The sequence below is a fragment of the Amblyomma mixtum genome, chromosome 2 (assembly GCF_055824585.1).
Source record: "Amblyomma mixtum isolate Tamu chromosome 2, ASM5582458v1, whole genome shotgun sequence".
Classification (NCBI taxonomy): domain Eukaryota; kingdom Metazoa; phylum Arthropoda; class Arachnida; order Ixodida; family Ixodidae; genus Amblyomma; species Amblyomma mixtum.
The window spans coordinates 238,886,962-238,896,097 of record NC_143013.1 but is presented as its reverse complement, the minus strand read 5'-3'; the positions used below and the strand labels follow the sequence as shown (position 1 = coordinate 238,896,097).

At 44.1% G+C, this 9,136-nt stretch overlaps 1 pseudogene; it reads right to left on the bottom strand.

Moving 5' to 3' along the window:
* Positions 1 to 2,541: 2,541 nt before the first annotated feature.
* LOC149363087 (uncharacterized) lies at positions 2,542 to 3,572 on the bottom strand (annotated as a pseudogene).
* Positions 3,573 to 9,136: the final 5,564 nt, after the last annotated feature.

Genomic DNA, 9,136 nt, shown 5'->3' with positions numbered 1-9,136 from the left:
ATCGGAGCGAAAGCGTGGATTTATACTGCGGAGAAGACGACGGTGAGCAGGCAGTGCCGCGGGACGGAGCAGATGGAAGTTGATGAAGACGACGCTCTTCAATGCACAGCGCAAGAGTCCGTTGCGGACGCATGTAAATTATGACAAATTGGAGACGATGTTGCGCTCTGCCCTCGCGTCAGTTTCGAACATCGCCGAAGATCACCAGTCAACAAGCATATGCCTGGCTTTAGAGGATTGCCGGAAAAAGTCGGAGTTCCTGGTGCGGCCCTCAAATGGGAATTCCTCTAATCATTGGTGGAACGTGGACTGTACGAGGGATTACAAACCGAGGAAGGCAGCATGGAAAAAGCTTCTTTATAAATAATGCCCAAATAACTGGAAAGATTATAAATTCATAGCAGCCACCTTTAAACGCACAGTTTCTCGTGCGAAAGAGAAATATGACTGTGAACATTTTGATTTTCTTTCAAAGTCAGACAGCTGACGGGCATTATTTGGCTTTTTACGATCCAGAAAACAGGTCCTGCCTTCTCGTGATTTACAGTCATTAGTTATGTCACCAAAGGAAGCTATCGAGGTGGTTGAATCAATTGCCGCGGGCTTGCATAAGCGGTTCTCGTCTCTATTTCATTTACGTCCCATGTTGTTTGCGCAAAGGACGCCAGATAATTATTTCACTAAAGTCACTCTTTCGGAGCTTTCTCAAGTTGTTCATAGATTACCAGCTTCTGCTCCCGGTCCTGATGGTGTTACTTCAAAGATGCTCAAGATTCTATTTGAGGCGTCGCGGACTCTTTGTTACACCTGGTCAACTATTCTATCAAACACGCTTGGATCCCTTCTGAGTGGAAGCTGGCCAAGCTGATCCCTTTACTTAAAAACCAGGGTGGAGGCTATGAATTGGAAAATATTAGGCCTAATTCTCTAACATCAAACGTGGTAAAATTAATAGAAAGGGTGTTACTTATGCGGGTTTCTGCCTTTGTGGACCGCAGAACTATTCTCAGCCCGTGTCAACTCGGCTTCCGGCCGCGATGTTCGATATGGAATGCACATGTAGATCTTGAGAGTCGTATTCTTCTAGCTCGTCGTCAACGCCTGTATGCTGCTTTGGTTACGCTCGACGTCTCTAAAGCTTATGACAGTGTAGAGCATTCCATACTAATACACAGGTTACAGTCCCTCCAGTTTCCAGAATATTTATATGGGCGTGTTCAGATAAGAACGGTAATCGAGGTCCCATGACCATTTTTTGTTTTCAATGAAATTTTTATATATGATGGGCAAATGTGTCCGCACAAAGGAATGAACCTTAGTTTTGCAAGAAGCTTCGTAGTTTTCTCGGAAAAAAATCGCATGTCACAAGAGGTGGAGAATGTCGTTTTTGGCACTTCGCGAAGTTGCAAGTTTGAAGTCTCATTCCATGCACAAAAATTTTTTTCCTCACATCACCATTTTTTCAAAAACTCTTTGCAACTTGTACAATTCGAAAAAATAAAAAATGTTTTCTTGCTTTTTCAACCTTCCGAGTAAAAAAATTGCAAACTTCGCTTCTGGAGCTATGCGGTGCAAAAAAGGCACTTTTCAGGACACCCTTAGGGCAAGATGCCTAAAGATCTTCCCACTGAATATTTTTCTCAGTATTTTTCAGCTTCTTTTGCTCACCTCAGGCAAGTTCTGTTGCTCTAGACTTGACAGATATTTTTGAATACAGCCTCGAAATTGGCCGAAGTTCAAAAACGCCCAAAAAGTGACAATTTTGACTTGGGTTTAAAAAAAAACAACATCATCGAATCTTGTTAAAATTTGCCTGAATAATCCTCAATACATGATAATTTTAAGGCACTAGAAAAGTGTTGCATTATATTGTTTTAAATTACAAAAATAAACACAAAACTGAGTTCATGTTTTTGTTATATAGAATTGCTTATTACTGCCTCTTAGAAATAGTAGCTGTCAGAAATTTCATTTAGCACTCATTGAACGTGGTTACATTTTATTTACCCCAATATCCGAACCATTCTCAATGCTTATAGAGCTTCTATTCGCTTGTTAGCGGCGCTCTTAATGCGTGAAAATGGGAATAAATTCGCTATTTTGCCTGATGTCATAAGAATTGGCTGGTGGCGGTCAAACGTTGATTGTATTCTCTAATTTATTCGTCGTACGGTCTATTGGTAGATATAATCGATTATTTAAAGATATTCGATCATTTCTCGGTTCTTAGAAAAATTTTTTATATATAAAAGTTAATATTAATGCGTTTCTGAAGTCGGCGTTTTCGAACCTGCGTCTATTTACCTCTGTGTTCAATGGTTCTACAGGGAACTGTCAGGAGACAAAACATCGTCTCCTGAGGGGAACAATTTTTCTGCAAGGTTTTTAATCATGGGCAGTTTTAATCGGGAGGCAATTTTAAAAATGGGATGCCGCTTCATGTGCAGATTGCAATTCAGAAAATCGTAGCAAGAAATAAACGGTAGCAGTTGATTTCGGTTTTGCGCAGAGTATATTGTCCAGCACGAAACACAAACCAGATCACAGTCTCTTCCATTCCGAAGCAGCGGTGGAGGCCACGTAGGAGGCACTGCCTTCAGTTGACTGAGCGTACTTCCACAGGTGGAGCGTCTGAACTCCAGGCACTTTCTTTGCTGTTTCCCATTCTTCCTTCTTTATTTCGCGAATGTCTGCATGCTACCTCGGTGGGAGCTCCAGAATGGTGATGTTCTTTAGCGTTTCTTGAATTGCGTCTACGAAGCCTCTGGCTGTGTGTATGACCTCAGTTGCAGGCTTCCGCAAGTTGTGGTTTTATGCTCGATGTTTCACTAGCCCACCAGCGCCGTCGCAAGCATTTTTGCTGAGTCCATACGCCGAAAACATCGATTTCGTCTCTTGACATTCACTGCGCTGCAGCTCATGAACCTGATATTTATTCCTGAAGTGAGCGGGAGCTCCGTCGCTCAAATATATTATCTTGGCCCTTTTTCTTTGAGATGTGTTTTGATTTTCGACAGAGCCAAGAATGCATGAGCGGAATCATGAGACATATCGTCGGAATTAACGGCGTATTTCCGAGTCGATTTTCTTGACATGACAACGCAGGTAAACACGGTTACCTGCTTTTTCTTCCAATGGTATGCTTGGACTGAGTCTGGAAGCACAACTGTCCATTTTTTGGCGAAATCAAAATGTAAAACAATTGCACCTCTCTTGCAGCTGTATTTTTCTTCATGTATTGCTCTTGCTTGCACAGATATAGTTGTAGGGAATCCATTTCATGGCCACTCTTTGAAATTCTCTCATAAACGATGAAGCGGTCAAAGTTTTTTTTAACTATAGCTCACCGTACTCCTATGTAGCAATCGATAACTCGTCGTCGCAGCTCATTTCAAAATTTTCCGAAGTGAAAATGCCATCATGTGGACAGTGGCACAATTCCTGAGGAAACATGACGCAGTATCACACCATCGAGCATCAAACCACAACTTGCGGAAGCCTGCAAATGAGGCCATACACAGAGCCGGAGGCTTCGTAGACGCCATCCAAGGAACGCTAAAGAACATCACCATTCTGGAGCTCCCACCGAGGTAGCATGCAGACATTCGCGAAATAAAGAAGGAAGAATGGGAAACAGCAAAGAAAGTGCCTGGAGTTCAGACGCTCCACCTGTGGAAGTACGCTCAGTCAACTGAAGGCAGTGCCTCCTACGTGGCCTCCACCGCTGCTTCGGAATGGAAGAGACTGTGATCTGGTTTGTGTTTCGTGCTGGACAATATACTCTGCGCAAAACCGAAATCAACTGCTACCGTTTATTTCTTGTTACGATTTTCTGAATTGCAATCTGCACATGAAGCGGCATCCCATTTTTAAAATTGCCTCCCGATTAAAACTGCCCATGATTAAAAACCTTGCAGAAAAATTGTTCCCCTCAGGAGACGATGTTTTGTCTCCTGACAGTTCCCTGTAGAACCATTGAACACAGAGGTAAATAGACGCAGGTTCGAAAACGCCGACTTCAGAAACGCATTAATATTAACTTTTATATATAAAAAATTTTTCTAAGAACCGAGAAATGATCGAATATCTTTAAATAATCGATTATATCTACCAATAGACCGTACGACGAATAAATTAGAGAATACAATCAACGTTTGACCGCCACCAGCCAATTCTTATGACATCAGGCAAAATAGCGAATTTATTCCCATTTTCACGCATTAAGAGCGCCGCTAACAAGCGAATAGAAGCTCTATAAGCATTGAGAATGGTTCGGATATTGGGGTAAATAAAATGTAACCACGTTCAATGAGTGCTAAATCAAATTTCTGACAGCTACTATTTCTCAGAGGCAGTAATAAGCAATTCTGTATAACAAAAACATGAACTCAGTTTTGTGTTTATTTTTGTAATTTAAAACAATATAATGCAACACTTTTCTAGTGCCTTAAAATTATCATGTATTGAGGATTATTCAGGCAAATTTTAACAAGATTCGATGATGATGTTTTTTTTTAAACCCAAGTCAAAATTGTCACTTTTTGGGCGTTTTTGAACTTCGGCCAATTTCGAGGCTGTATTCAAAAATATCTGTCAAGTCTAGAGCAACAGAACTTGCCTGAGGTGAGCAAAAGAAGCTGAAAAATACTGAGAAAAATATTCAGTGGGGGGATCTTTAGGCATCTTGCCCTAAGGGTGTCCTGAAAAGTGCCTTTTTTTCACCGCATAGCTCCAGAAGCGAAGTTTGCAATTTTTTTACTCGGAAGGTTGAAACAGCAAGAAAACATTTTTTATTTTTTTCAAATTGTACAAGTTGCAAAGAGTTTCTGAAAAAAATGTTGATGTGCGGAAAAAATTTTTTGTGCATGGAATGAGGCTTCAAACTTGCAACTTTGCGAAGTGCCAAAAAGGACATTCTCCACCTCTTGTGACATGCGATTTTTTTCCGAGAAAACTACGAAAGTTCTTGCAAAACTAAGGTTCATTCCTTTGTGTAGAGACATTTGCCCATCATATATAAAAATTTCATTGAAAACAAAAAATGGTCATGGGACCTCGATTACCGTTCTTATCTGAACACGCCCATATATATCTGCGTTTCTCTATAATGGAATTTTTCTGCGTCCATAATGGGGTAAAATCCGAGAGGTACAAACAGACGAGAGGTGTTCCGCAAGGAGCTGTCCTTTCGCCTGTGCTGTTCAATATTCTTCTGAGCTCCATTCCTCTCCACCACCATGTTCGCACTTACGTCTATGTGGACGACATAGCATTTTTTGCGGCGGCGCCTGATATACATTCCCTCTATGATCAGTTGCAATCATATTTGAGTTCTCTTGAGCAGTGGTTGAGCAGTTTACACCTCACATTAAATGTTAACAAGTGTGCCGTCCTTGTTTTTCCTCTACAGAATCCTGTCGTGCTCTCTCTTTCATGCAAATTTCAACCAATACCTCAAGTTCAATCCCTAAAATACCTGGTCGTAATTTATGACGACAAACTCACCTGGCGGCCTCACATTGACCATGTTGCTGTAAAAGGGACTTGTGCCGCAGGCATGTTACGGAGGTTATGTAGTCACAGGTACGGCATGCGCAGGGATACGCTCGTAATGATTTACGTATTGTATGTTAGGCCAATTTTAGAATTTGGCTCTGCGTTGTTTTCAGGCTCGGCTTCATACAAACTTCGTCCTCTGATCCTTTTGGAGAGGGAGGTTCTTCGGATGTGCCTTGGCGTCCCCAAATTCGTGGCTACCAATGTGCTGTACCTTGAGGCCCGCATTCCTCCTCTGTTATCCCGATTTCACTTTCTAACTGTGCAGACCTTCCTCAAAATCTTTGCATCCCATTTTCACCGTTCGCAAAGCATTTCCTGTTGCCAGCCGACCACCTTTTTTGGTGTCCACTGGCCTCGTTTTCATACCCCACAGGTTGTGTTCGTGCAAAGGCTGCTTGAGCCTTTAAACGTGCAGATTTACAACATCCTTCCAGCATTAAGCAGCGAGTCCTCTGTCCACATTGTTTTCGACAACATTTTTCCTCAAAACGCGAAACTTTTACCACCCCGTATTTTAAATGGTCTATTAGAGGATCATTTAAGGTCCCTACCTACAAAAATTGCAAAATCTATCGATAATTTTTGGCTCCATTGTCGTCGTTTCACCTCTTTGAGAAGAAGACTGCTGGAGTTGCCCTTACAGCAACTTGGCCATAGTTTGAGCAGCCCACACTTGCTATCATTTAGTGCCACCACACTTGGGTTCAGCCACAGGTCTGTTTGTGACGCTGTTCAAAATTTCTTGCTGGAATCTCATCGACTACATTGCTAAAGCTTTCAGTATTTTCTTTTTATGCTTCATTATTTTTCGAATTATTCTCTCTTTTCTCTCTTTCTCTCTCTCTCCAATCCAAACTCCTTTACATATATATATATTTTTATGATTATTATATTATCTATAATTATTATTATGATTATTTGTTTTTTGTTTTGTTTCTTCTTTTTCATTCTCTCCGTGCCCTTCTTGTGGTAGACTCCCCCGGTGTTCCTCTCCCGTGTGCTTTCCTTTTGCCTTTTACTACGTACAGGTGAATACCAACCTTTACCATCCGATTCATGGCCGTTCCCCCAGAGTGGGTATGTGCCATTCTGTCGTAGGCTACAACAACAACAACAACAACAAGAGTGGGCCTCTTAGATTATCCGCCACTGGCAGCCCGCGGGCTGCCTGCGGGCTACCAGAGCGCGGCGCTAGGCGCTCGATTTTCCCTGGCTGCTCCGCCCACCTCTGGTGGCTGCCCAGAACGCGTTCGTTTTCTCTGGCTAGGCGATTTCGGGCTCCCAGCGCGCAGCCAGACACACCAGGACGATTCTGTGCTGGCAGCGCTCGGGCAAATAGCAGACGACGGAGAGGTGGTATGGTAGCGGCAAGCTCACGCGGCCATTTTTATATGAACTAGAAGGACCGCGGCTCTTCATGCGATGTTTTGCGCAATGTAGGCGCTTGTTTCGACTAGGCCAACGGTGCATATTGGCTGTGTCGCCTGCAATGGCACCTTTTTCGGAACTTCTCGCTTTTCGGTACTTGTGCGATCATATTTCGATCGTCTCACCACCTCGCAAGCAGTAATGCTCGCTTTATATTACAATCGCAAACTTCTGACTCAAAAAATATTTCGGCTGTTAATTTCGTGCGCCGGGCTGATATTGCGATGGTGCTCGAGGCCTTTCACGAGAGCAGTTGCATATTCCAGCTCCGAGTGCGCGCTCAGACACGCGCATATATGCATGTGCTGAACGTGTTCTGCGAGGTGGTGGTTGAGCGCGATACGAGAGCGTATGGTCTTCATTGCGTTCGGCGCAATGCAAAAGCGGATATGCTTTGAAAAACGCTTGACTGAAACATGTCCTTTATTAAAATCCCTCACGAGCACATTGCTCGAGGCGTCTCTGCGGGCATATATATGGCCACACAGTTGTCACTATTACGGCAGCCGACCGAGTGCTGATTCTGTAGTCGCGAACTGTCGTACAGCTTGATGTCAGGGCCTTCTGCCACATATGCTTAAAATATCTGAGAAGTACCGTAAGCATGCATCTCCTCGCGTTCGGCTCCTTAAACAAAAAGAGATAAAAAGAAGGTCTTAGCGCTGATCATCATGCAAGTACACGCGGACGGCATTGTAGCCCCTTTCATTCCAGTGCTAGTTCTCTGCGGTAAAGCTGCAATATTACAGATACGATACGCAGCTAAATTTATACAGTACACCCGCTTGTTCTAGGTGAACGTTCAACAAGCTGATATGCACTTTTGTCGAGATCATGCGTGCATTCCTTGCCTGCAGCAAAAGCCGGCGGCCGACAGACTGCAGTTGAACGAAACGCATCCCGATTCTCTTCTGATTACTGCTTACAGGAAGCAGTCCACGAGACGTAGAAATCACAACGACCACAGCAGAGTCAATCACCATACAGGGTCGATCGTCGGCGGTCATACCACTCATATATACTTACTGCGTGGTGAACAAACACGCAATAATTCGAGACTACTGCATGTCGTTTGATAAACAACGCACGGGCAGTTTTTCCGTCCTATGCGGTGCCGACTGAAACACGTTAGATTGCGATTGCTCATCGCGTGCTTTTCAGGATTTCTCGCAGCTTACACAGCACACTGTGCACCGAAGGCACAAGCTCGCGTTGTCGTCGCCGTTGTATACGAGTGAGAGCTGGATAGGCTGATCGCGCTGAGGTTAAGCCTAAGCGCGAGGCCCAGAGACCGAGCGTGATATATAATCACACTACAACCACTAACTTCTTTCCTATGTAATTGTTCACAACCTCATATTACTACCGGTGAAATCAGAAATGTTTTGACATAAGCCGTAGAGGATTCCGTTTTTTACAGTACAATGATTAACAGTGTCGAATGCCTTCTTTAAATCAAGAAATACAACTTTAAATCAAGAAATGCAAGGAAGCAACAACAGATTGATTAGAACGGGAGCACCAAAGAAAACCATGTATGTGGAATTTTTCTTACAGTACACCGAGGCTTGCATAATAGAAACTGACCATGTCTAAAATATTCGACTTTTTTCAGGTTCAGTTTAGAACAAAACTATTATAGATGGCAGACGCAGGATTGATTTCATTATTTAAATCAGCGAGCATGCAAGTGAAGGGAAAAGAGGTGCTCTGTTATAGCATACATTTGCGGAAGGCAACAGGGGATGTCTTTTATTTTTATGCGAAGCATATTGCTAGAGCTACCACTCACGCCGTCGCCGTGGGACCCCCACGTGACACCGTGACGTCACACCACGTGACAACGGATGAGAGAGCCGGCCTCCACCTCGCGCCGTCGCCGTGGGACCCCTAGCCGTCACGCCACGTGACACCGTGACGTCACACCACGTGACATCGGATGAGAGAGCCGGCCTCCACCTCGCGCCGTCGCCGTGGGACCCCTAGCCGTCACACCCGCGCATTCCCGCGCATTTCGAACGCGCGTTCACACTCGGTGTAGGTGAAACGCTCGCTCCACCGGGCAGGCAGACGCGGCTTCCGTGGCTATCCAGGCGCTCACCCAACGCGTGTCTCGGGGTTAGTCGGCGTTCCGCTGCAGCCATGCCTT